The 27,803-nt window shown below is 40.6% G+C and overlaps 1 long non-coding RNA gene across 4 annotated transcripts in view; it reads right to left on the bottom strand.

The window, feature by feature from the left end:
• The window catches only part of LOC107978189, a 175,655-nt gene that overhangs the window by 105,861 nt on the left and 41,991 nt on the right, over positions 1-27,803 (bottom strand). The gene's annotated exons all lie outside the window — the stretch shown is intronic.

Below are 27,803 nucleotides of genomic sequence, written 5' to 3'. Positions count from 1 at the left end.
TTGGATGAACTCATCAAAGCTAAGTTCACTGTGGATGGAGGGGAGGCTCGTGTGGTCCCACCTCTTTCTGAGGCACCTCTGGCAGTCAATGATTGCTGGGAGAATTGCTATCACATTTCTCTAATGGTGTAGCCATCGGTAAGTTGCCCAATCTTTAGTAAATGATAACCCCCACAATTGCTCCTGAAGGCTGGTAAAACTCAGTGGGCTGTAAAAATATGCATGGAAGTAGGAGAGGAGTCATTGGGAAGAAGAAAGGTTTTAGTATTGAGGGAGGTGTGACACTGGCAGTGCCCACTCCCCTCTATGCTCTGCTGTCGGGATTCCTGCTATCCTGAGGAGACTTCTGAAATTGTGTTACATGCCTCTAGTGCTATGGACACACAGTTTAATGGGTGATAAGAAGGAATATCAAAAGGCACAGTATAAATGAAAAAAGAGTGAAAAATAAAAATGAAAAGGCACATCTGAATGTCTGGACGTGAACACCATCATTAAATAGTTCTTTGTACATGTGTACCTGTGTGTACATGGGAGAGCTTAAAAACTGAGAGTCGCACTACAGGTGAAAAATAAGGGCCCACTTCTGTAATATCCAAAGTCTTCACTTTATAAAAAGACATTATTAATTTTAAGGTGATAACATGCAAACAATAATCTTAAGAAGGCTGGACCTGAACAAGGGGAGCTCTTGACTCCCAGACTGATCACTGGGAAACCAGCATGGAACTGATCCAGACCCCATGAATGTGGGTGTCAGTGAGGATGCCTCAGAAATATGTGGAGCCTCTTACAGTAGATCAGTACTTGTCCCTAGTGTAGGAATAGACTTTGGGATCCCATTCCACATAGAGGGATATTCCCTCATCCTAGACACACAGGGGTGGGCCTAGGCCCTATCCAAAAGGATATGACAGACTTTGAAGACCCCCAAGGAAGGCCTCACTCTCTCTGGGGAGCAAAAATGGTATTGGATAGGTAGGGCGTTAGTGGGAAGCAGGGGAAGAGGGGAGGAGGGGAGGGAGAGGGAACTGGGATTGACATATAAAACAATCTTGTTTCTAATTTAAATTTAAAATATTTTTAAAAAGAGTCTAAAAAAAGAAAAAAAAGCTAGAGACGTTTTATTTTCATAGTGATAAAGTAACATTAGCAAAAGGAGCTACCACATATAAACAGGCTACTTTATAATATACTGAGAGCCTTGTCACCACAAATGTGTATGCCCTTAAGAGACCTTCAGAATACATAAAACATGAACAGACAGAAAGAAAATTACACATACCTGTACAGGAGTCCATGGAGGTGACAGGCATGATCTAGAAATGAACTGTGCTCATGATTGTATGGCTTGATACATTCATTAAAAATTACTGAATTATAGAAAAAGAAAGAAAGATACAAGATTGACCATATTAAGTGAAACAAGCTGTTAACCACAACTATGCAGGAGACTAAAGGAGGGGGATTAAAGTTCAAGGCCAGCCAGGGCTACAGAATAAAATCACAGCTAACCTGAGTAATTTAGAGGACATTTTTTTCAAAACAAAACATAAATAGAATAGTTCAGGATACAGTGGTGACATCCACAGTGCCTTAGGTTCAATCCCTAGTACAAACACACACACACACACACACACACACACACACACATGCACACGTGCACACACACACACACTTCAAAATTATTAAGATTTTGACATCCTCCCAACAACTTTTTGGAAAGCTATATAAATTAGTAAGGCCATAAAGAACTAGAGAGTGGCTGTTAACCCTAGTAAGGAGTGCACAGCACCCATCAACCACAGAGTCAACTACTTGTGCACCCATATGATAGGATTCTGGAGATAGGCCATAACAATGTGACCAGTAAACTTTAACAACTAAAATTAAGTATGGTATATTCACAGGATATATTCTATAAGTGAATCAAAACAGTAGCTTTAAAATTAAATTTAAAATACTGTGACTACTGATGAATGTGATTGATTACAGTGTGAAGGAATAAAAGTATAAGCAATTTGTAAAATAAAGAGGGATTTTCCAGTGTGTTTCAGGACAATACCAATATGTAGACAGCAGAAGCACATAGATGTTAGATAAGGAAAATACATCTCACAGGAATCTGTTGTATGTGTAGAAGGACAATTGTGTCATGACTGTAAGTCAATATAAATAGGAGTATATAACAATATCTTCTATGTCTGAGGTTGGCCATTAAAGGACCAGTCATGCATGGAAGCCAAGAGGTGGCTAGGTTGTTGGGAGCACTGGCTGCTTTTGCAGAGGACATGGGTTCAGTTTCCAAAACCACCTTTAACTCCAGTTCCAGAGAAATAGATGTCATCTCCTCACTATTGTGGGCGCCAAGCACACACCTGGTGCACATACAAACATACAGGCAAAGCACTCATACATATAAATACAAATAGATAAATCTTATTGTAAAAGGTCAGTCTTGTGACTTAAGCACTGAGCCAAATCAAATGGACAGGGGCTTACTGTAAGTATTTGTCTTCCATAGTTAACAAAAACAAAAAAGCCGACAGAGCTTGAAAATGATAGGGGGCTACAAGGAAGGAAAACAAACCAGGAGTGCCATTCATTCACACCATTGTACATTTGAGAGGCATTTTCAGGTTTCAAGGCAGAGGGTAACAGAGTTAGATAATCTCTAGGCATTTTGAAGACATGTGTTAACATTTGGGATGGAAGTATGGATAACATTCCAGTCCAAAAGGAGTGGCAAGTTGACAGAGACAACTTTGGATCTGTGTGGATAAGTCCCTTGAGTCTGATCACTCCCATATACATGAAAGAAAAATGCCCAACAGTGAGCAAGAATAGTAAGAAGAATGAAGCTGAACAATTCCCAGGGCACATATGTGATGCCAACTACTAAGAAAGAGCCTGGTCACACTCGGTGGAGCCATCAGAACACACTGACTGAAGTTCTTCAGCCTCATTGGACAGGAAAACTCCCCCTAGACTGAGGCTTCTGTGGACCTTCTCCAAGCTGACAGACAGGCACATCTTGAGAGGACGCTAAGTCAATTAAGCACAGGTCAGAGCCAACTCTGACAGCATATTAATGAAACACAGCCAATGAACAAACAGCATAAAATCCTCTTTCTACCATCCAATCAAAATTTATGAGGCATGCAAAGATGTGGGGCAATATAACTCATTGACAGTTATAAGTCAATGTATAGAAAGAGACCTATAAATGACAGGGAGGAGAGACCCCAAAGAACACAAAAAACACTAATTACACAAGCTCCATATGCTCAAGAATGCCGAAATGAATATGAATATCCTGCAAAGATAAGTTTGAAAACAGAACAGAACCCGGAGAGAAGTACAGCATCAGAAGAGGAAGTATGCTGGCTGTAATGAACAGAAAACAGGGCCCTAAGCAAGAATCAGTAAACTGGAAGACATGGTCCCCAGGATGATTTCAAAATAAGACATGGAAATACACAAAGATAAAATAATAAATAAATCATCAGCTACTTGTACATTCACAACACATCCCCTACCATATATACAAAGGAGGGAGGAATAGAAATTCAATAAACAATGCCAACATATTTTCAAGATTTGAGAAAATGTTTTAAAGTCCATAAGGCTGGGGAGGTAGCTTGGTTGAAAGAGTACTGGCCTAGAAAGCCCAAAGCTCTGGGTGTAATCCCCAAAACTAGATAAAACTGAGTGTAATAGTGCACACCTGGATGCCTAGCACTAGGCAGGTGGAAACAGTAGGTTCAGAAATTCAAGGTCATCCTTGACTACCTACTGGGTTTGAAGCCAGCCCAGGATTCACAGCACTCTCAACAACAACAACAAAAGCAAGCTCAACAAATTCCAAACAGAACAAACACAAAAACCTTCTACAGCAGTCACGATCATATTGATGAGCTTCAGTCATGTAAAGAGAATCTTCCTGGTCTCCAAGAATGAAGGATTGGTGGACACATTACACATCATACAGAAAACACTCATCAGGCCTCATGAGCCAGTAGCTAAGAGTGAAAGAGAAAGACTGATGAACAGGCAAGAATGCATGAAAAGTCATGATAGGTGATGAGAAGAAAAGTAAATAAATTAATATAATGAAGAAATCACACATTACAACATATTACTTCAGAAACCCTCTCTCAAAAAACCAATAAAAAACAAAAACAAAAAAGATGGTGTGGTGGTGCATGCCTTTAATCCTAGCACTGGGGAGGCAGAAGCAGGTGGATCTTTGTGAGTTCTAAGCCAGCCTGGTCTACAGAGAAAGTGCCAGGACAGTCTCCAAAGCCACAGAGAATACCTGCCTCAAAAAAACAAAACCAAACAAACAAACAAAAAAAACCCAAAGTTATTACAATTGTATCCCATGTGTTCTAGGAACTGTGAGATGGCCAAATAGGCTATGTAGAGGCAGAGGAGAGATGTTTTAAAATGAAAATTAAAGACCCAAAATAAAAAATACAGTAAGTAAAATTAATTGCATCTCAGATTACAAAATAAACTACTAATGAGCTTTTAAACATAGTAATTGACAGACAATGAATAGATAAAGAAGAATAAAAGGGACAAGCCATCAGTGAGGTGTGCAATAATTTTAATAGCTTAAAATGTACTTAGAGGTGTCAGGTAAAGAAAAGAGAAGAGAGAGGAAGGCAGAAAAAATACATCAACTAATGGCTAAGAATGAATAAGATACAATGTATGAATTTTTAAAAAAAACAAATGAAGCCCAGTGTGGTGTTGCACACCTTTAATCCCAGCATTCAGGAAGCAGAGGTAGGCAGATCAAGTTTTCCTGGTATATAGGGCTAGTTCCAGGAGCTACATTGAGAAACCCTGCCTTGAAAGAAAAGAAAGGGAAAGAAAAGAGAAGAGAAGAGGGGAGGGGAGGGAGGGAGGGGAGGGGAGGGGAGGGGAGGGAAGGAGGAGAGGAGAGGAGAGAGAGAGGAGAGAGAGGAGGGAGAGGAGAGGAGAGGAGAGGAGAGGAGAGGAGAGGAGAGGAGAGGAGAGGAGACAGGACTCTTTGAGCTCCAGATACAATATGGTGGGAGGAGCTTGAAGAGATCCATAATGTGGGATGAAAGTCTTCCGTAACATCCAGATTGATGAAGCCACTTTATTGACTTGGCAAGGGCTCATTGTTCCTGACAACCCTCCATGTGACAGATAAGGAGGCCTCAGAATTGAAACCAACCTTCCAGCAGAGTGCCCAAGATCACATTGAAAACAAAGATATACCACCCTAACGTTGGGTGAGAAGGGGCAGATCTGTCTACCAGTAATTAGTACTGAAAACTGGAAGCCAGCCCCAAGACAGGCCAAGTCATCCAGCCCCTCATAGCACTGGTGAACAACCTCAGCCTGAACACCCACTCTGAGCTGAGCTAGCTGAAGAATACTCTAAGAACCATTAAAAATATCTCTAGGAATGCTGTCAAGTTTACAAAGAAATATGGGAAAAAGGGACCTGGGCACTAAAATCTGCCATGAGTGATTTCGGCAAGTTTCAGCAGAGTTCCCCTGTCACTACCTGGCATCTGTTTGTGGTGGTTACTAACTTTCTTAATCATAAGTGGACTGGGTAACATGAAAAGAAGGATTAAAAAATTCAGACATTCTATACAAACAAACACATGCTATCCTATTAAAATAGGTAATTGTTCACTATAACACAGCTAATATTGGGAAGAATTTCCCTCTTCATGTCTGGAAAGAACAGTCTGTCATTTAAATATTTAAACATGCATATTGAGCACTTCCTATTAGCCAAGAACACTGGTTTGCTCCAAAAGTCAACAATGAGTACGAATAGTCTCTATCCTGAAGGAACTTACAGTCCCATGATTGAAGACAATCACCCAAGACATCCCTGTCACGGGAGTATAGAGCAATGAAGGAAAGATGGAGGCCCTGTGCACCATCACCACCTGAGAGGACAAGTCAGATTCATAAGACAAGGCCATCCAGAGCTGACCTGGACTTGCTCAGGTGTCCTCAGGCAGACATAAGAGACAGGAAAAGCATCAAGACAGAGGAGCTTGCCAGGTGTAAAGGAGTTGAGCTGCTTCATGTGAACTGACAGAGCCCACCAAAAAGCAGAGTGATAGGAGTGGCATGTTGGAGTGGTGGAGTGTCTATTCTCACAGACTGTGTTTCTCTGGCTCCAAATCCCATCTGTTTACAACCCCACAACCCCATGCTTTGAGGAGCAATGTGCACCACACCACACCCCTCCAGATCTTCCAGGACTCCCCTGGGGAGGATGGTCAAACACACCAGGATGTCTGAAGCAGTCCCAACAACCTCAAGTGTTTGAACTCTTGGTCCCCAGCTGTTAGCTTGTTTGGGGAAGTTGTGGATACTTTTAGGCAGGAGGCATAACTGGCAGAAGTGGGTTACTAGGGCCATGGCTTTCAGGGTTATGGCCTGAATCACTTCTGACCCAAGACCTATGCTTCCTGGTCAAGACCATGTGAGCACTGTTTACCATTACAAACCTACTCCCAAACATGATGCACCTTGGCCTCTATTCCATTCCCCTAAAGTTTTAGAGAGCTTCAATAAGGCAAGGTCTCTACACAGCCATTAACAAGTTTGTCTGATAAAGAGATGGATGCTGTAAAACCAGATAAGGTAAATGGGCCCAGTGTATGTTAAATTTCAGGAGAATGCCACTAAATTTGTCAAAGGTACTGGGGTTAATCTCTGTCCCATAGTCTTTTAAGTTAACTTTTGCTGTTTTCCTTAAAGTGAAATTTGTGCTCCAGCAAGAAGTAGAAGCAGAGACATGTTCTTAAGAATTAGAGCTAACACATGCAATTAAAATACATAAAGAGGAAGCAAAATCCAGATTAGTTAATTTGTTATATTTTCCAGTTACTCTTCCTAGACAAGAAGAAATATGTCCAAGAATGGAAAGCAATAGGAATGATCACCTAAGCAAAGATAATATACTTTCTACCCCCAGAGTCTTCAGGCTACCTGAGAGACTGGAATTAGGTTAGGCTACAATGCCCAGAATTTATCTGAAAATACCCCAGGGAAATGTCACAAGAAAAATAGGCCTACCATGCTGATATCTCCTTCATATGCATCTGTAAGTAAAAGTACTGATGAATGTTCCCATCCCTGGCCTGATTCACATTTTCTCAATGAATATGATGAATTAGGATGAGAAAGTGACTGAGACACAGATGGAATTACTTGGTACATGAGTAGCATATTTTTGAGTTGATTTTAGCTTCGACCTACAAGAGCACCCTTGACCATTTATTCAGTAACACATCTATCCATCAGGTTCTCAGTCACAGGTCCTAAATTTTTGGTGGTACTAAGTAAATTACATTTGCTATTTCTCTTTTTAAAAATTTCAAAGAACCCATACAAAAGAAGACATGACTATAGTCAACCACAGAAATACTTGATCTCATGCAAGTGTGAGGAAATGTGTGACTAGAGAACATGGTTTGAAATGCAAGGTGAGTTTGCTAGTGGTTATGCAATCTACCATTCAACATACAGGCTGTACAAAGCAGCCAAGGTATCAAATGAGCCTGGATGAACAGGAAATATGGCAAAGCACTGATACATAAACCTCGGATGGAGGTCACAAAGATTTGTGTGTTGATGTCCCTCTAAGTGTGTAATTTCCAAGGAGTAGAGCTAACGCTGACAAGGCCATGATTACAGAAGGCCTCCTGAACCACATATGTTACATGATGCTGACAGTCATTATCATCCAGCCAGCAAGGGATGGAGTTGAGCATTTACTTACTACATATATGAAGATGCTTAAATGAAAGATATTGAAGAGCACTATAAATAAGTGTTGATTAACTATGGATTAAATGCTACCATAGCCATCATTCATAAGACAACTTTTTGTCATGTTTTTATTTAAATTCTTTAATTACTACTCATATTTACATATCCACCCCCCATTCCTTCACCCTCCCATCCTCTCAAGTTCCCCACCATCCCCCAACCCATCCCCCAACTCATCCCTAGGATAGTAAGGCCCTCCACCAGGGACCTTCAAAGTCTGTCATGTCATTTGGGGGAGGGTCTAGGCCCTCCTTGCTGTATCTGGGCTGCAATAGTATCCCTCCATAAGGAATGGGCTCCCAAAGTCCATTTGTGCTCTAGGGTTAAAGACTAGCTCCACTGTTAGAGGTCCCATAGACTGTACTGGCCTCCTACCTGGCACCCATATTCAGAGGGTTTGGTTCAGTCCAATGCTGTTTCCCTGGCTTTATGACTAGTGTCTCCATGCTCTCACTAGGTCAGGTCAACTGTTTCTGCAGGTTTCTGCAGCACCATCTTGGCTCCTTTGCTCATCCCTCCACCCTTTCCACAACTGGATTCCATGAGTATGGTTCAGTGCTTAGCTGTGGGTGCCTGTTTCTGCTTTGAACAGCTACTGGATGAAGGCTCTAGGAATGGTAACCATGGTACACATCAATCTCATTATAGGGGAAGGGCATCAATGGCATCTTCACCACTACTGCCTGGATTCTTAGTTGAGGTCATCCCTGTGGTTCCCCTAACATTTCCCCTGTGCCAGACCTCTCTAAAAATCTGAGACAGAGGAGGAATACAGGAGGGCAAGAAAGGAGATGCCTTGATAGAGGGAGAGAGTACAGGTTTTTAGAGAGGTCTTTTTGTTATCTTTGAAGCTTAAAAGAAAATTAAACTTGAACTGTGTTAGAAACCCATGCTATTTGATTGATTTTTGTTGTTTTTCAAAAATCTTGTTAATTTGGCAGTCATTCCTGGAATAATCTGCCCCTAAGTCCACTCTTCTATTCTTTACTAATGGTTGCATTCATTCATACATATTCTTGTGTGTCTGCATCCCTCTCTGTCTCTCTCAGTGTGGCCCAGCCTCTCTCTCTTTCTCTCTCTCTTTCCCCCACCCCTCCATCCCTGGAAACTTTGGAAAGCTAGCTCCACTTGTTCTTATTATTCATTCAAAGCAGAACACACCGAAGTCATCTGCTTCCCCCAACCCAAGTCTTCCCTAGGAGATCAAAAGCATTTACATAGCTCCAACTTAAGAAATGCACCTTAGTGTACCATCTCCTTAACTCCAATGATGAGATTTTTGAGATGATCTCTGTGTCTAAGAACAGTCATGCGTGTCACAGTACACCAGCAACCTAAGCTGCAGAGACAGAGAAAGGAAGAGGGCATCTGGAAGACATAAAGAGACGAAGAATCAATGGATTGCTAGCAAGCAATGTGGAAATTCCAATCAGTGGACCTTCTCACGCATGCTCATGCTGCGGAGAGAAATAAAGCCGTTAGCCATTAGTGCTAAGAGGAAATATATTACCCCCAAGACAAGGTCTTCCCACTTAGCAATAATCATACAGTATGATCATTCTCTGCTGGGGACTTTCCTCCTTCCTGTCTGTTTTCCACTTTGGCGGCTAAACTGGCAATTGTTTCCTGTTTATCTCTCCTCCGGGTTCCCATGAGCACACATTTGCTTGCAAATGAATAAGTAAGAAGGTTGTGATTTTTTTCAGCAAAGCTGTCACTTCACTGTCTCCACATGTACTCCTAGTTAGACAATATTTCCTTTTCTGAAGTGTCCTGTCTCCCACAAGAAAAATAGTGGAAGAGTCTCCTCATCTTTCATTATCTTCACTTCTGTATCTTTTTGTCATGTCTTTCTGTTTCTTCTACAGGGGGCAATTAAGATTCACACTTTAAAACTCAAGCTTCACTCAGTCTCTGAGACACATGGAATCTTTCTCTGGCCAAAGGTTTTTCCAGCACCCTCGCTCCTTTGTCAAACACCATATGACAATATGGTGGAGACACAGCCAGCTCCAGGAAAGCAGAATGAGTAAGACTGTACCTGGCAAAGTCTAGGCCTTTTCCCAGACAATCTCCCCAGTGAATCTGGATTCCATGTGAAATAATGGGGGTTCTGGGGGAGAGGGAGGGGAGAGAATGACTGCAGGAGAACATACGTTACAGAAAGGAAGAACTATGAGGTCTTGAGACTAAAGATGTCTTGGAGACAAAAGAAATAGGGTCAGGGAGCAGGGTTTAACTGCCAGAAGCAAAAATAATTTAACTCTTAATAGGTACACATTGACTATATCTAAACCATGGAGTAATATAATCAAATTTGTTCTTGGAAGTTCTCTGGAAGCAGAAAGTGTTCTCTCATGTGTTGTTTTGTATAGGTATAGAATTAATTTCAATTCCATTACACCACTGATACATCTAATTTATAAACATTTGCAGGGTGGAATTTCACTCTCAGAGGACGTAATAATACCTTATATTTGGAGAGTGTTAATTTTCTATTCATTGTCTTATCTTGTCACAACAGCCTTGTGAAGCAAACAGCATGGCCTCATTAATAAACAAAGAGAAGACTGAGTTTGTGTCTTGTAGCAGCTTTGACATTCACTGCAATAAGAGTAGAATCAGGGAATTCTGAAGGCCAGATTTCCTTCGACATCCACAACCATGCAAAATGCATGCCAATATGTGGGCAATAGAAAAACAGAACAAGGAACTATAAATAACAGTAAACTCAGAAAGTGTAATTTAAAGGACATGGTTTCATCTTAGGAATATGTCACTGCTTATACTTCTCTCTGGAGCACAAAATTACACTTTAAGGAAAACAGCAAAAGTTAACTTAAAAGACTATGGGATAGAAATTAACCCCAGTACCTTTGACAAATTTAGTGGCATTCCCCTAAAATTTAACATACACTGAGCCCCTTTACCTTATCTGGTTTTACAGCATCCATTTCTTTATCAGACAGATTTGTTATGGCTGTCTAGAGACCTTGCCTTATTGAAGCTCTCTAAAACTTTAAGGGAATGGAATAGAGGCCAAGGTGATAGAACTGATCATAAAGGTCCCACAGCTACATGACTAGCAAACTCACATAATATGAAATAAGAATGAATTATAGGCAAACTTTTTTTTTCAAGAAGGCTGGATTTTTAGGGTTCCCAAATCCCAGAGAGTCTGGCTGGCCCCTTGGCTTAATCACTCAACTAAACACCAGTCTAGTGTTTACAGGTTAGGTTACGTTTTCCTGGATGGAAAGGATAGGCAGGGTACAGTGGTGCCTGGCTCTATCCCTGCACTTGGGCAGTAGAGGCAGGAGGACAACCCCATCAAGGACCAGCAGGCCTATGCCAGCCTAAGCTATGTGAGACCCTAGTTCTAAATAAACAAACAATCAATCCATCTAGGAAAAGTCTTGATTTAGCCACAGGAGCTCTTTAGAAGCTGCTTTCTTTGTGGGGTAAAGAACAAAATAACCAGAGAGACACTTGCTGGTTAGCTGGTTAGCTGTGCATTATGGAGGTGCAGCTGGAGCTGTTGGCATCTAAAAAGTCGAGTGTGGCCCTGGTCACAGCTATAAAGACTATAGGAGCCTCTCCCAATAGACACACAGAGTGAATTCAGACACTAAATAGTGATCTAAGCAGAAGGTCCCCAAGGCAAGGACAGAAGCCACAGCCCTGATTCCAGGGAATCCAGCTGCATCTTGCCTACATTCTAACAAACAGAATCCAATGCCACTGACCTTGAATCCTTTCAACTCACACGCCTGAGGGCAAAAGCCAAAAAAAGGGATGCATCTTCATTGAAAACAACAAAGCATTCCAAGAAAGAGTCTACATTTTGATTCAAGGTCACCAAGCTGACAGATATCAAAAACTGAGAATTCCTGATCCAAGAAGGCAAAATTTGACCTTTTATCCTTATACATACTAAGGTCCCTGCCTGTCCCATGGTCCTTAAGATGCTCCTCCCCACACTGGTTCCTTGGTGTGGCCCCTTCCACTGACTTCTCCTATCTCAGAATTTATTCCAGCAGGCCTCCTCTTTGCCAAGACCCATGAGGTGCTCCCTCAGTCCTGCCCTATTGCCACACTCTGCTTTCCACCCAGCATGGCATCTTCAGAGCTATGACACTCAGAATCCCAGCTACCACTATAAGAACCAATACTGAAGCACCTCAGATAAAGAATGGCCCTGGGTTCACTTATCATCCATTGTCTCCTTTGAACTGCAGATCCTATACCCAACTTGCTCCTCCACAGTCCTTCACAAGATCTCCTTGTCCCCATTTTGTTCCCATTACCTTTCTCATTTTCAGGATCAGACATTCTGTGGGGTTCAATCTGGCAGTCAGATTTATTTACCAAATCTTCATGTGACCTTTAGGACTTTGACTATCCAGCTGCAGAACATACGAGGAATAGCAACAACCTTGAATTTCTACAAATGGCTATTGGAAAGTACTCTCTAGCATTCTGGATGCCCAGCACCACATAAACCAGGTGTGGTAGATTATATCTATGATATGATCTTAACACTTGGGAGGTGAAGGCAGGAATATCAGATGTTCAAGGTCATTGTTAACTTGATACAGAGGTTGAGAACATTCTGGGCTACATGGGACTATCTGTCAAAACAAACATAAAAAAAAAGTACAGTGAAAGAGAGAGAGAGAGAGACTGACTGACTGTAGGGTACTTTATATTTTCCAAGGACAACATGTCATTAGGTAGAAAGAAAAATTGGTGTTTAATGTATCAAAGCTAACAGCCATCACCTGTACATACGATGATGGCCCACTGGAGACCAGACCCATACAACTCCCGTGTGAATGCAGGTTCAAATATGAGGGGAGTTAATTAACGTTATTTATGAGCAACAGTGCCCCATGCAAAAATCAGTGCCGAAAAGTGAAATTTTAGGTCTGTGCAGTTAATAGAACCCTATATTTTATTGAAGGGTTTGGACTTGACTCATGATATGAATCCAAAGGCTACTCCCATCTGGTGCTTGCACAAGCTGCCCTAGGAGACATCCCTGCACCTGTAAATATATGAGCACATCAACTCTGAGAGTTAGCAGCACTGCAGAGAGCCACCAAAAAGTAACCAATTTGCTTCAATCAGCAAATTTTAAGTAAAAGCTAATCAAAGGGGAAACATTCATTTTCTCTGAACAAAAGTATTTGCTTCATTAAGCAATGTGTTGACAGCTGATATGACAAATGTAAATAGCAAGTGCATATTTTACAAGCAGCAGCATCACCAGGAAACGCAGTGAAGAGTGTGCTTCTGGATGAATGACTGGCTCTTGCATACAGGTTAACACCCAATTCCTGATGCACACACAAAAGGGCACTGATGGCAAGCAAGTGATGCTGGCAATCCAACCTTAATTTCTAATATAATATCACTTCAACTACAGGATCAAAACACAAAACATGAGCACCAAATAAAGGAGTGAGAAGAACAATTAGAATAGTTAATTAATTAATATTAACTGAATAAGTATTCAAACATTTTAATTCTCAAACATTTGTTAAAACAAAACAAAAAGACACATAATACAAACTCTCAGAAACTTATACATTCATTTTTAAGACATCTTGCATTGCTACAGTTTCTAGACTAAATTATGCCCTTTGGCAGCTGAAACCATCACTTCTTCCCCTGCAAATACAGTGAATTTTGTATATTTTTAGTGTCTTACAAAAGGAATGTATATTAACTTGTTTAATAAGTAAGGAAATTCCAAGCAAAAATTTAGCTTCTGGGGAATATGTCACAATCTTTCTTTAGGCAGTATTTTTTTCATTTTTATTTGAAAATTTCATACATGTAAAAATACATATTTTGATTCTACCCTCATTGCCTTCTCTAACTACTCTTAGGACCCACCCACCCACCCACCCACCACCCACCGACCTGTCTCCCTCCCAACATCACATCCTCTTTTACTTATTATTTTGTTATAATGATGGGTGTCTCTCATGTCCATTGATGTTGTCCATATATGCATGGTGTAGGGCCACCCACTAGGCTACCACCAGCTGCACACATCCTCGAAGGAAAGTAAGTCTCCCTCCATCAGCTACAGGTGAGGCCTCGGGAGCCCCTCTCCTTCCCACCAATGTAATTTAGCTAGCTCAGAATATTCCTTTCCCCTTGTGTTTTAATGTACACAAATCAAGGAATAGTAGATTTGTGAAGAAATCTTTACAGAATACTTTGTTTTCATAATGCATACAAATAATTTCTACAGACGCCTTCTCCAGTTCCATATTGGAGGAGAGCCCTGGTTATCCGATGGCTTCTTCCTGTAGTGATTCATAGAGCTGTGTTTGGGTGAATATGAGCACAGAGAGAGAAAATGAGAAGTGTTATTGGGAACACCATCCCCTCTCCTAAAGACTGTCAGGCTGAGACTCCAGGAAGAAGCAAGTCCCAGACGAAAACATTCTTTGTTATAGTGAGATGCCTCCTATGGGGGTAAAGGAGGTATGTAGGAACCAGCAGGTGCACCTCCTTGGATGGCTGCCTGAGGGAATCAGCCAGAGTGCTTTCATTTTAGAAATAAATCTACATTACTATGATATTGCATCATGGGAATCTCCCCACACTAAGCTCCAACATGTGGTATTTCACTGGCCAGCAGTAGAAATAATGGCTTCTCCAGCATGAGGCCTTGTCTATGCCAACAACAGTGTTGATCTTTCTTCCCTCCAAACACCTGGATCACTTTTCTTTATTTGGGAGCATTTCTTTATAGTACCAAACACAAATCTTGCTCCTACCATGTCATCTGAATTTGTGGTTGGCACTTATAACTACTGATTGATGTTCTCAAGGGAAGTCTGTTTGTTTTGTTTTATTCCATGGTATCTAAGCATTAAGAATAAATGCTCAGCAGTTATGTATTATAGAAGTCCATGAATGTCTCTCACAACTTCATAAGCACTGGGGTCCAAATACAGACATTTGCTATGTCACCTTCGAGTCACCACCCTGTGCTGGTGAGTGCTTAGCCTATCACAGAGTCCCCTTTTGAAGTTACCTTGGCACAATAAAGCTGTGCCTTTATTTCATCACCTGAATCTAGATGTCACTGTGATAAAACAACATGACCAAGGGAACTCACAGATGGAAGAGTTAATTTGGGCTCATGGTTCTGCAGAGATAAGAGTCCATCACAGTGAGAAGGCATGGCAGGAAGAGGCAGGCATGGTGCCAGGTGGCAGGAACATGGAACTGAGAGATCACATCTTCAAATGCATGAATCCTACAAATGCAGAAGCATGAAGCAGTGAGAGAGAGAGAGAGAGAGAGAGAGAGAGAGAGAGAGAGAGAGAGAACAAGAAGTGATATAGGAAGCTCCAACTCTCCAACCCTCAGTGTGGTACTTCCTCCAGCAAGGCCACACCTCTTAAACCTCACCAAACAGAACCCCCAACTGGGAACCAAGTGTTCAAACATCTGAGTCTACTGGGGAAGGCTCTTTTCATTCAAACCACTGCACATTATTTGTTTTCTGGGATTCCTTTTGTTTCTGTAACCGAACAGAATTGATACATTGAAGGATTTTTGGTACTTCTTAGAAGACAATCATTAATTTATTCAAACTGCAAGTAGGAAGAGCAACATAAAGCACACATTTGAAGATAGTGCCTTTAGATCAAATAATGAATATATAAAAAAATTGGCCGGATGACCCATGGCTGCTGGTTATCCTTGTAGGCATCTGCTTTCTTCTCCAACTTCACGTGAAAGCCATTTGTTCATCCCCAAGGACCGAACCCTGAGGATTTAATGTTTACTGATTTGAATGTCCACACTCAAAGCTTGTTTAGATAAATGTGGATAAAACTGATGATGAAAAATCATTCTTAACACCATTGATCTAGACAATTTTAAGTAATTTATAATATTACCAATGAAAAGTTCTGTTTGAACTAATAGCTGGGAGATCTCAAAATCTCTCAATCTTAAAATAACAATCAGTTCTTGCCCATAAGATATTCCAAAGAGGTGGTGTTTGTCAGTGTGTAGACCTGTACCTACATAGAATTGTGGAAGATACTAGGCCCATTCATGGCATGTGGGTTCTACAGATAGGTGTCTTCATGTTCAGCCAATGGCTGGGCAGAACCTGAACACTAGCTCTCTCACTGTGACCATACCTGAGAAGGGAGGCTGAGGCATGGAGAGGGAAAATCCGCATTCAGTCGGAGGGGCAGCTTGACAGGCAAGCATGAATCTTGTTATATATGTTAACATCTCTGCCATTGATGCCATTCAGTGTAACTTCTGCCATACAATAAGATAAAATAATACATTCTCTGTAGGAGACAAGATCATTCTGTTAAAATTAGCCAGTAGTTTCCTTTATTGATCTTCCCATGCTTGCTTGAAAAGTTGTTTCACTTATTAAAATTCACTATCTTCTCTCGCTGTCATTAACCAAAATTTCGGTTTCAGAAGTCAGAAAAGAACATTTCTCTGTCAATTTGGTTTCCTTTTTATTATTATCATCATCATCAATAAGCATTGACCCAGTTGCCAAGTCAGTCTCGTCTCCCTGCTGGAGCAGAACTGCTCACCCTGTGCTCCCAGCAAACAGCAGCCCAAGGCTTCCATGCCGGTGTTTGCTGTTTTCCTCCAGTCAGGTCAGAGTGACTTCATCTCCAGTGTGCTTTCACCTGCTGCTTAGTAAAGCTGTCCTCACGTAATTTAGGGTCCATGTGACAGCTGTATTTGTAACCCAACAGATGTCTAGATGGTTAAAGTTACCCTGGAGTGTGGTGCCAGGGGACTTGGAGCCCTTTGAAAGTGGTCCAGTATTTATCATTTTTCTCTGGCATAGTCCCAAGGGATGACAGCAGATGTGATGAGTGCCCACTGGGGCATCTTTACTTGTCTTCGTTCTTTATATCCTTTCTGAACACCCAATAATTCTCAGTAACAAACCACAGGGTCTTGGCAATGTGAGTCAAAACAGCACCTTGAATATAACCAATTCCCTCTAAGGAGGTCAACAGGAGTCAGGAGTCACACATTTGCCAAACAACAGACACAGAGGATAGGAGATGTTGCTTTGCTGTACCGAAGCAGGAGCTTGAGAATTCATGAGCAAAATAGCATCAACAGCTAATGATGTATAAGATATCTATCCCATATCATCCACCAAGAGGAGAATTCACAAGAAGATAAATATGGATTTTTTTCATTGAAGTAATTGAATTTTGCTATCCTTTCAACTCCTACAAATATCCTCTATGTGGTCTTATTTAAATTTTCTTGCATTGTCCCAAATGAACTGTCAATCATTTCCTTGGAGTGCAATTTTCCTCCCACCCCTCTCATATATTGCCTTCCTGCTGCTTCATCAAACACACTAACACACACACACACACACACACACACACACACACACACACACACACACACAAGCCCTCAGCAATTCAGATGCACAGAGGTGGCAGAAAAAAATTGAGGCAGTTACTGATGCCAAGAGCACCCTGCCATATTTGCAGGACACAATATTTTAACCAACATTTATTTGTGGTATGGCTTGTACTTGTTCAGTTGCCAAGATGAACAGACTCGGCTCAGAAATTAGAATCTCTGAGCATAATGAGACCCTGACAATCCTTTAACAGCAGGAGAAAATATGAGCACAGGATTGCAAAGCCAGCTCTACAGGGTGAGTCCCATAGACTGGCCAAGTCTTCCTGGCACCTTGTGTCACCCTCACAATACAAGTAGTTCATGCTCACTGAGCGAGCAGTGCTGAGGCCAGTTTTTCTTAAATGTCCTGTTTGCCTCACAAACACACAAGGTTTTCAAACTTGTGTTTAATCTAACTCACCTATTTTCTGCATATGCTATGCAACATCGAAGGAAAAATGTGGATTAAAATATTTTTGTTTAAGGATGCTGACTTTTGTCAACTTGACTTTGAATTTTTGGATAGTTTGGAGTAAGTAACCATTCATGGAGGATTTTTGTGTTTATTTTTGCCCAAAATACTAGAGCTAAAGTGAAGCCACACAGTTTGTAGAGGTGGGAATGATTGACTATTCATTTATTAATGAGGTCCTAGAATAAGACCCAACTGACATAGCATGAACACAGGAAATATTGTGCCTTTAAGTAGCAAATTATGAATTAAATATTGAAGATCTAGTAGTTACTTGTTTTCAAACCATTAATTAAGAGAGCTGTTTCACTTGTTAAGAGTGTTTATGGCTCTTCCAGGCAATCTTAGTGCAGTGCACAGACACACACACCTACACATAAATAAAGACATACACACATGTAAACTACTATCAGCTAAAACTGCAAATATATACTACCAGGTAAGAAGTTTTTATTTGTTTATAAAGTTTTTGCCACTAATATTTTTATTTTAACTCAGAAAATTGCAGATGCTTAATGGGAAATTGCAGCCTGAATGGATGTGTGTGGTATTAGTGATCCTGAGAAGATTAAGTAAAGATTAATTACAATTTGGTTCCAGTGTTTTCTTGTTCTGTGAAGGATTTGTCATGTGATTCCAAAGAGAACATGGTCATTAACTAAACATAATCTCATCTAATTCCAGAACAATAAGGAACTAGACCTGGGGTCATATATTTATTTCTCAGCACCATCCTTGGCATGGTACACACAGAGTCCACAGAAGTGTGCCTTAAATGTCCATTCCTTCAACAAAGTATCTGAATTAACACATAAGAAAGAAAGATTTCATCTATCCCCCAAGTTCTGAATGCCTAGGTCTATAACTAGATGGCCCTGTTGTGTTGGGCCTGTGGGGAACAGAACATCGCAGAAAAGACATGGTGGAGGAAGCTTGTCGCTCCATAGAAGGGACCCAGGATCACCTTCAAGTACATGCCCCAGTGACTTGAGGACTTCTTCCCACCTTGTTCTACTTGCTTCAACCAATAGTAGCATAGGATAGGGCATTTAGGGGACAGTACAGTGGAAGTTTTTATAGAAGCTGTCATTGACTGGTGCAGCATGATCTTTGCATCCTGTGATTACTGTCAAGAGGAATATTACATATTGGATCTTCATGTCTCATGGATTCTCAGTCCTGTTTGAAGTGGCATGAATTTATACAAGGAAGAACCCAAACAAAACTAGCTCTTAATTTTGATCATAATAGCACTTCCTACACAGCTGAGTATTCTAAACTGAACTATGGAAGGGTGAATTGGTCTCCTATGACTCAGATACCTGTGTCTGCACAATGTGGGTCACACAGAACATGGATGCTTCATTTTAACAATAATAGAACTTGGGAGGGGACTGGCGAAAAGTCTCAGTGCTTAAGAGTTCATACTGTTCTTGCAGGAAATCTGGTTCCATTCCTAGCATTTATATTGGGTACCTATGAACCCAGCTCCTGGGAATCTGAAGCTCTTCTCTGACCCCCACTGGTACCTTCACTCACATGCAGACACTCCAACACAGGCATACATAAATTTGATTTAAACATAACAGTAAACCTTAACAGACATGTAAAAGAATCCCACCCCACAAAGGTTGTCTCTTTGTCAGTCTAAACCTTGAATTAATAGGAGTTACTGTGTTCTTCCTATCTCCTGCCATGAATCAGGCAATGAAACCTGAACAGGCAAAGGGGTGATGAAAAAGTTGGGCACCCAGCAACCTTGCCAAGACGAAACAGATCCAACCCTCTCTATTTTGTGGGAAACAACACACTAAAGAGCCGTTCTTATGTTACAACCACTGATTAGTAACAAGGGTAGACAAACCAAGACTGAGAGATTTACCCCATTTCCCAGCACAGAAGTCTGCATGCACACTCAGACACAAAGCATTTCCTTTCCTTGCACCTGGAGATTTCCACTCATCTTCCCACACCCACCTAAGGCTCAGTAAATGTTATGGGATCTTCTATCATATGCTCTCCCCCATCATTCACCAGGTAGAATCAGCCATTCTTGTCTTTGTACCGATAGCAAAACCTACACAGGCACTAATTCAACATTGATCATTCTCTATTAGTCTCTGAATTTTCTCATGAGAAGCATAATTACACATATAAAGCAAAGCATCACTTGAGCAGATGATAAGTGCTCAATAGATACTTGTTGGCTGGATGAAAAAAAAAAAAAACAAAGCCCAAATTCAAATGGGGGCATAAACTCATCCAGCCTTAAGAGCCTCCTGTGTCGTTTGTACTCAGGCGACTCTCCTTTTAATCTGTGAACAGCTCCTTAATGGTAACACAAACCACCTGATTATGTATGATTGACATACAGAAGCTGTGTATTTAATCTCAACAACTTGGTAACTTTGGCCATAAGTATGTGCCTGTGAAAATATCACAAGAAGCCATCATCTTGTGTCCCCACCCACCTAGGTACTATTTGCTGTTTGCCACAGGAAATTTAGCAAATGTCTACCCTCAGCAAATTTTAAACATGTGATAGTTGCTCTCCACAGTACCTCCAGTGTACAGTGGATGCCTGGAAATTACTATCTTGTATCAGAATTTTACTTTCTTCACTTTAAGTGTGACTGTTACAAGAACTTCATGTAAGTGGTTTCATATAGTGTTTTATTCTATGCCTGGTTTTGTTTAACCTTTTATTTTTCTTTCAACCAGATTTACACAATTGTCAAAATTAGCAGAATCCTTTTCCCTTTTATGACTGGGCAATGTTCCACCACAGGCATGTACTGTAAGTTCTTTATCCAGGAATCTGCTGGTGATCATTTGGAGCTATGCATGTCATTTTGTGAACACCTTCTACTAATATGGCTGAAGAATTCATTATAAATCAAAGAAATAATAGAGAAAATAATGGGATAATGTCTTTAAAATACCTGTTAATACCTGTTAAACCCATGCCAGGTACTGTACTCATAATCCTAGCAGCGAAGGCAGGAGCTTACTGGCTTACTGGCTAGAGAATTTCAGGCCAGCCTGGGTTACACAAGCAAGTAACTTCACACTCTGTATTTGTCTATTTCAAAAGAAGTAAAAGGAGATAGGAAAATAAGCTTAAAATATTTGATAAACAGAAGGTAAATCATGAATTAGCATTATAAATCAAAATATATTTGCCTCCAAACAAATACTGTATATATTTTTTCATTCTTGAACATATATGAATATATTTCACACACACACATACATATATATATATATATATATATATATATGAAAACTTTAAGCCTAACTCAGCTGAGAATGATTCAACTTGTAAGAATAGAAAAGACAGAAACAAAAAAGTGCAGGGATTCATGCCATAAAATTGTAATTCAAACCAATGGGGGCACTAGTCACATATCCCAAAGTGAATTTATGGCAAGAGACATATTGGTGATAAAGAAAAATATTTCACAAAGAAAAATGGGGCCATTCCAACAGGCAACATGCAAATTATAAATTTTATGCAAGGAGAAATGTGTATTTGAAATGCATGAGGCAAATTTTGTAAATTCATGAACTTTTTTTTTACAAAAACTGAGAGAACAAGTAGACAGAACTATTACTGAAGAGAAAGGTACTTTGAAAGGCATGATAAATACACTTATTCTTAAGCAACCTATAGGAAACACTGTCTCCAATCAATACAGAAGGACACATTTTAGATGAACTTAGGCACTGACCAAGAATAGCAACCTATGGACAAATAAAGCAAACTAACACACCTTCGAAGGACTTCCACCATGTAGAGCATGCCTCTGGTTACATGGAAGATATTGAAAAGAGAACTTGAAAACCACCAAGGGTCTGAAAATGCAGCAAGTTGCCCCATTAAGAGCTGTTTGTCAAAGACAAATCCTAATTGGGAATGCAAAAATATATACTAAAATGATTATAGGAATTAGTCATCATGAAACGAATTTAAAGAGGGATAAGAATAAGTGTGTACTCTTAAAGACATGTCAGACAGCCAATGATAAAATCATGACAACAAATAATCAAAATAAAACCAAGAGAAAAAACAATAGAGACCTGAACTCAACGACAAATAAGATAAACTTCAAGAGAGGCAGTAAAGCCAATGTGTTTGCTCTTTTAAAAATATAATCATCATCATCATCATCATCATCATCATCATCATCATCATCAAAGCCAAATTGTAGAAAATGCAAGTACAGATCACCATTTATTTACTATGAATCTGATCAATTCAATATGCTGTTCTGAAATATTCATAGAGGAGCCTTCGAAACAAATATGAACATTTAGGTGAAACTGATAGCCTTTAAAAGAAAAAAATCAACCCCACTGTTAATGAAAACAGTGAGCTGCTTGGTTAGAAAACTAAATATGTAACATAAAACCTCTAGGGCTGAGATGGCTCAACAGGTAAAGTACTTGACTTACAGGTATGAGGGCTGGGGTTCAGGTTCCCCCAGAATCCTGTAAGAGCCAGGGAGCTGTAATGGTTCACCCATAATCCCAGCTGGCAGCAGGCAGAGGTAAGGGATCCCCTGAGCAAATGGCCAGCCAGATGAGAAGAAGGATTGAGTTGAAATCAAGAGACCCTGCTTCAGCATATAAGGTGGAGCTGTACACACACACAAACACACACCAACACCAACACCACCACCACCACCACCACCACCACCACCACCGTGAATATATAAATATATACATCCATTCACATATACATATACATTTCAAAAAAAAGAAAAACTTTTAACTAAAATATTTATGCCAGAAGGAGTTCCCTAATTTCTTTCTTTCTTTCTTTCTTTCTTTCTTTCTTTCTTTCTTTCTTTCTTTTGGCTCTCAAATTCGAAATAATGTTAGACATTTGCAGAAAGTAAGTAATAAATAAATAATTTGAGCAGCTAATTTACTAGCTGCCAAATACTGATGAAGACATCACAAAGGGAAACTCAGGCCCACATTATTCTCATGAACAAGAAAAGTAAATTTCCTCATATAAATGAATGGTCTAGAATTATAATGACATTAATCTCTTAAGGTCTGGTTTCTAGGTATCTTATCAATAATGTAAACACACACACACACACACACACACACACACACACACACACACACAAAGTCACTGAAGTCAATAACAGACCAAGCTCAGAGAATCAATTCCGCCACCCCCCCCCACCCAATTACTTTGCTTCTTCATATGTGAGAAAGCATATGTCTATGGCTGTCTGCAGCTCAGCTCTGGACACCCACTTTAGCAAGCATGTAGGCAGATGCTAAAGTTCCAGCTATAAGTACATCTGTATGATTTCATAATAGTTATTTGTTACCAGGTGATGACTCAAATGTGCCTACAGCTTTACCCTCTGTAATTATTACCTTGGGAAGTCCTGTAATAAAAGAAAAGCGAAGGCATGGGTTACCTTAAAATCACTTACTATTCATGTCACAGAATCATGAGCACCTAGCCTAATGACTACCAGTCATAATTTGCTGATTCAAGCAGCTGCACAAAGACTGACAGGAAATTACCTTACAGGAAACTTTCACTAATGCAGCTGAATTTGTGTAAGAAGATGAGGTCCTGAAAGCATAGAAAGGCATCACTTTTTAAAAGGGAAGGCCATAATCCAGTGTACTGGATTGTTTTTAGTTTTCTACATAGTTACAGAAATCATGGAAGCTTTTCTGGTAAAATTATCTCAGGGTTAGGATTGTCTTAGAAAAGGAAACAGGTTTTTGTTAACCTTGAAGCTAGAGAGTTGGGGGGGGAGACAGAACAATAATCACAATTTCTCTTCAACTCAATCCACAAATTTTAAATCACATGTGTTCTAGAAAGACAGACTGGTTCCCACTCAGCACAAATCGCCTTTGTCCAATGTATCCATACAGTATACCCTTCCTTCCCAATAGTCACCTAGTGTTCTTAGGTGATCTGATCAGCTGTTATGATGCTCCACTGCTTGCATTCCAGTAATCCTCATTTAACTTAGTAATCCTTAATTAATTATTACTACAGTATGCTAGATTGTGTCCTTAAAAGCTTGGACTATTGCATCTAGTGACACATATCGGTGTATCAGACTCCAGTGAGTCACTGGATGGGAAGAAAGGACCCTGTAGAGGTGTGTGATGCTCCTGATTCACCACTTTCACAAATTCCCTTAAGTCCCAAGGGCCATGACATCCCTTTTCCTCCACACCAACAAGTGCCTCATCCCCATGCCCATGCTTATTGCTCCTTGTGTGACTCACTGCAAAAGTGTGTCTCCTCTCATTGTATTTTACCATAGTTGTCTACATAATATGACAGATCATGGCACTATGACAGCACCCATATAGTAGCAACAATTCTAGCACCTCTTGCTGCAAGTCCTCCAGTCTCCAGCCCCCAGCCCATAGAACTGCAAAAGAACAATCAAAACCCATTTTCAAACTTCTCTGCCTTCCCATGTGATGGCCCTAACTGCTTCCATTCTAGTCTGAACCAGGGCCCTCCTCAGAGTTCTTCCTCCCCAGCATATAACACTCTCAATTCCAATCTTGGCAAAAGACATATGGGCTTTTTCATGCAATACAGCGTTTGCCTAATTTGAGCTTTTTAACTTTTCTCTTCTGTAGTTTCCCCAGCCCCATAGAAGGAGGAACTCAGTGGTGTCCTCTGACATTCATCATTATGCTTTGTGTCGCCACCCAAGCACCTACGCAAGACATATCAACACCAAAGACTAATCGCCAAACTCCTCCTCTACCCACACTTCCAGTCCCTGGAGAGCAGGGATGCAGCATTTACCTTTCTATAAGATTGTCTATATCATAGCCTCAGGTCCCCACAGTTTTCAAGTAAAGTGGTGATATTAGCAAAGAGAAACCAGAGTCTGCACAGCAAAAGAAGGTTTTCAGAGAATGGAGACAAAATGTGCATTAGGAAGGAGTAATTCAGAGAAAGGAGGGTGCTGCTGCTTCCTCATTACACTGCTGATCCCATTGTCATAGCATAGATCACTGAAAACACTGTGTTGTTGACTATGCAGAATGTCTCTCCATTTACAGGTCAGTGGGTTCTTCTCAGAGAAATTACATTTTCTGCCCTCTGCCCTGACCTCTGCTGAGGTGAGTGTCCCCTCTGCTCCCTTCTGACTCCCACCATCACCCCTTCCTTCGATCTTTCTGGCCCTGTGCCTGGCATAGAGTAGACCCCCCAGACAGGGAGGCCTCCCTGAGTCCGGAAACACCTCAAGTTGGTTCCCCTTCCACCCTGAACTCTGTTGATCGAGGTAAATACCAGGAGAGGCTAGACAATCCAGAACTATAGACACTGAAGTCTTGGCCCACACACACCACCAGGTGACAAGAGGAGATAGAGACACTCCACCTGCCCCCACTGGAAGAAGAGATGGGAAGAAGACAGAATAAGAACACACTCAACAACAGAAAGACCAATATGACACCACCAGAATCTAAGGACTCCACACCAGCAAGATCTGAAAAGCACAGCACAGAAGAAGAAGAAGAGCCGGACCTTAAAAATTACTTTATGAAGATGATAGAGTCCCTTAAAGAGGAAACAAGAAAATCTCTTAAAGAAATAGAAGAAAAAAAAACAAACAAAAAATTCAAAATAAATAATTCTCTTAAAGAGTCTAAAGAAAGCCAAGAAACAAACAAACAAACAAGTGAAGGAAACAATGGAAACAGTTCAAGACATAAAAGCTGAAATAGAAACAATCAAGAAAACACAGAATGGGGGGATGTTTGAAATAGAAAGGCTGGATAAACTATCAGGAACTAAGGATGTAAGTATAACCAATAGAATACAAGAGATGGAAGAGAGAATCTCAGTTGTTGAAGGCTTGCTAGAGTATATACAGTCATCAACCAAAGAAAATCTCAAGTCCAACAAATCCCTAACACAAAATTTCCAGGAAATATGAGACACCATGAAAAGGCCAAACCTAAGAATAATAGGTGTAGAAGAAGGTGAAGAAATGCAGCTCAAAGGTACAGAAAACATATTCAACAAAATCATAAAAGAAAACTTCCCCAATCTACAGAAGGATATGCCTAAGAAGCTTACATGACACCAAATAGAATGGACAAGAAAAAGAAGTGCCCTTGCCACATAATAATCTAAACAACAAACTTACAGAATAAAGAGAAAGTATTAAGAGAAGCAAAGGAAAAAGGAAAAGTAACATATAAAAGCAGACCTATCAGAATTACACCCAACTTCTCAATGGAAACTTTGAAAGCTAGAAGATCCTGGATAGATGTCCTACAAACACTAAGGGAACATGAATGCCAACCCAGATTACTGTATCCAGCAAAACTTTCAATCACTATAGATGGAGAAAACAGATATTCCTTGACAAAACCAGATTTAAACAATACATGTCCACAAATCCAGCCCTACAGAAAGTTCTGGAAGAAAAACTCTAACCCAATGAAGATAACTACACTCACAAAAACATAGGCAATAGATAATCCCACCTTACCAAACATGAAAAGAAAAATAAGGGTGAAATCCACACACAGTGACACCAACAACAATAAATCCAAAACAAACAAGAACCAACAATCAATAGACATTAATATCCCTTAATGCCAATGGTCTTAACCTGCCTATAAAAAGATACAGGCCAACAGAATGGATCTGAAGACAGAATCCATCCTCTGCTGTATACAAGAAACACACCTCAACCTCAAACACAGACATTACCTCAGAGTAAAGGGTTGGGAAAAGATTTTCTAATCAAATGGACCCAAAACCGAGCTGGTGTAGCAATCCTAATACCAAACAAATTCATCTTCAAACTAAAATCAATCAAAAGAGATGAAGAAGGGCATTTCATACTCATCATAGGAAAAGTTCATCAAGATGAAGTCTCAATCCTGAACAACTATGCCCCAAATACAAAGGCACCCACATTTAGAAAAGAAACATTACTAAAGCTCAAACCACACATAAAACCTCAGACACTTTGCCCTTTCCACCAACCCATCAGAGGCCCTTTCCGCCGACCCATCAGAGACTAGATCACCCCAGGCTTGTTCCTGCTTGAAATAGACACGCCCAGGCAGGGAGGAGCTCCCTGAATCAGGTTACAGCCATTCTTTCTTCCCTTTCCGCCGACCCATCAGCAACTAGGTGAGTGACCCCCTGCTTTTACCCAACTCCTGTCCAAAGCACCATTCACCCAGATCTCCCCGGGCTTGTGCCTTCTTGAAATAGACATGCCCAGGCAGGGAGGAGCTCCCTGAATCTGGGTACAGGCCACTCTTCCTTCCGTTCCAGGCGACCGATCCGCCAGAAGGTGAGTGATCCACCGCTCTTACCCAACTCCCTCTCAAAGCCCCATCCACCCCGATCTCCCCGGGCCTGCTCCTGCTTGGGGTAGACCTGCCCAGGCAGTGAGGAACCCCCAGAGCCTGGAAACACACCACTCTTACTTCCTGTCCCGCCCACACACACCCGATCCCTATGGAGGCCTAACTCCTTCAGAGTGAAGAGACTACGAGGAGAGGCAAGACCATCCAGAGCTTCAGACATTGAATTCCTGGCCCCCACACACTAATGCATAACAATAGGAGATAGAGAGACCCTACCTGCACTCACTGGAAAAAGATATGGGAAGAAGACAGAATAAGAACTCACTCAACAACAGAAAGACCAATATGACACCACCAGAATCTAGGGACTCCACTCTAGTAAGATCTGAAAAGCCCAACATAGTGCATGAAGAAAAGATGGACCTCAAAAATTATCTCAGCAAGATGATAGAGACCTTCAAAGAGGAAACAAGAAAATCCCTCAAAGAAATAGAAGAAAAAGCAAGCAAAAAATTACATGAAATGGAGGAAAAGACAAACCAAAAAATTGAAGAAATAAACAAATCTCTTAAAGAATCTAAAGAAACCCAAGATAAAACAACCAAACAAGTTAAGGAAGCTCTTGAAAAAGTTCAAAGCATGAAAGCTGAATTAGACACAATAAAGAAAACACAGAATGAGACCATGT

Source organism: Cricetulus griseus (assembly GCF_003668045.3).
Source record: "Cricetulus griseus strain 17A/GY chromosome 1 unlocalized genomic scaffold, alternate assembly CriGri-PICRH-1.0 chr1_1, whole genome shotgun sequence".
In the NCBI taxonomy this organism is placed as follows: domain Eukaryota; kingdom Metazoa; phylum Chordata; class Mammalia; order Rodentia; family Cricetidae; genus Cricetulus; species Cricetulus griseus.
This window is presented reverse-complemented; position numbering and strand designations above follow the sequence as displayed.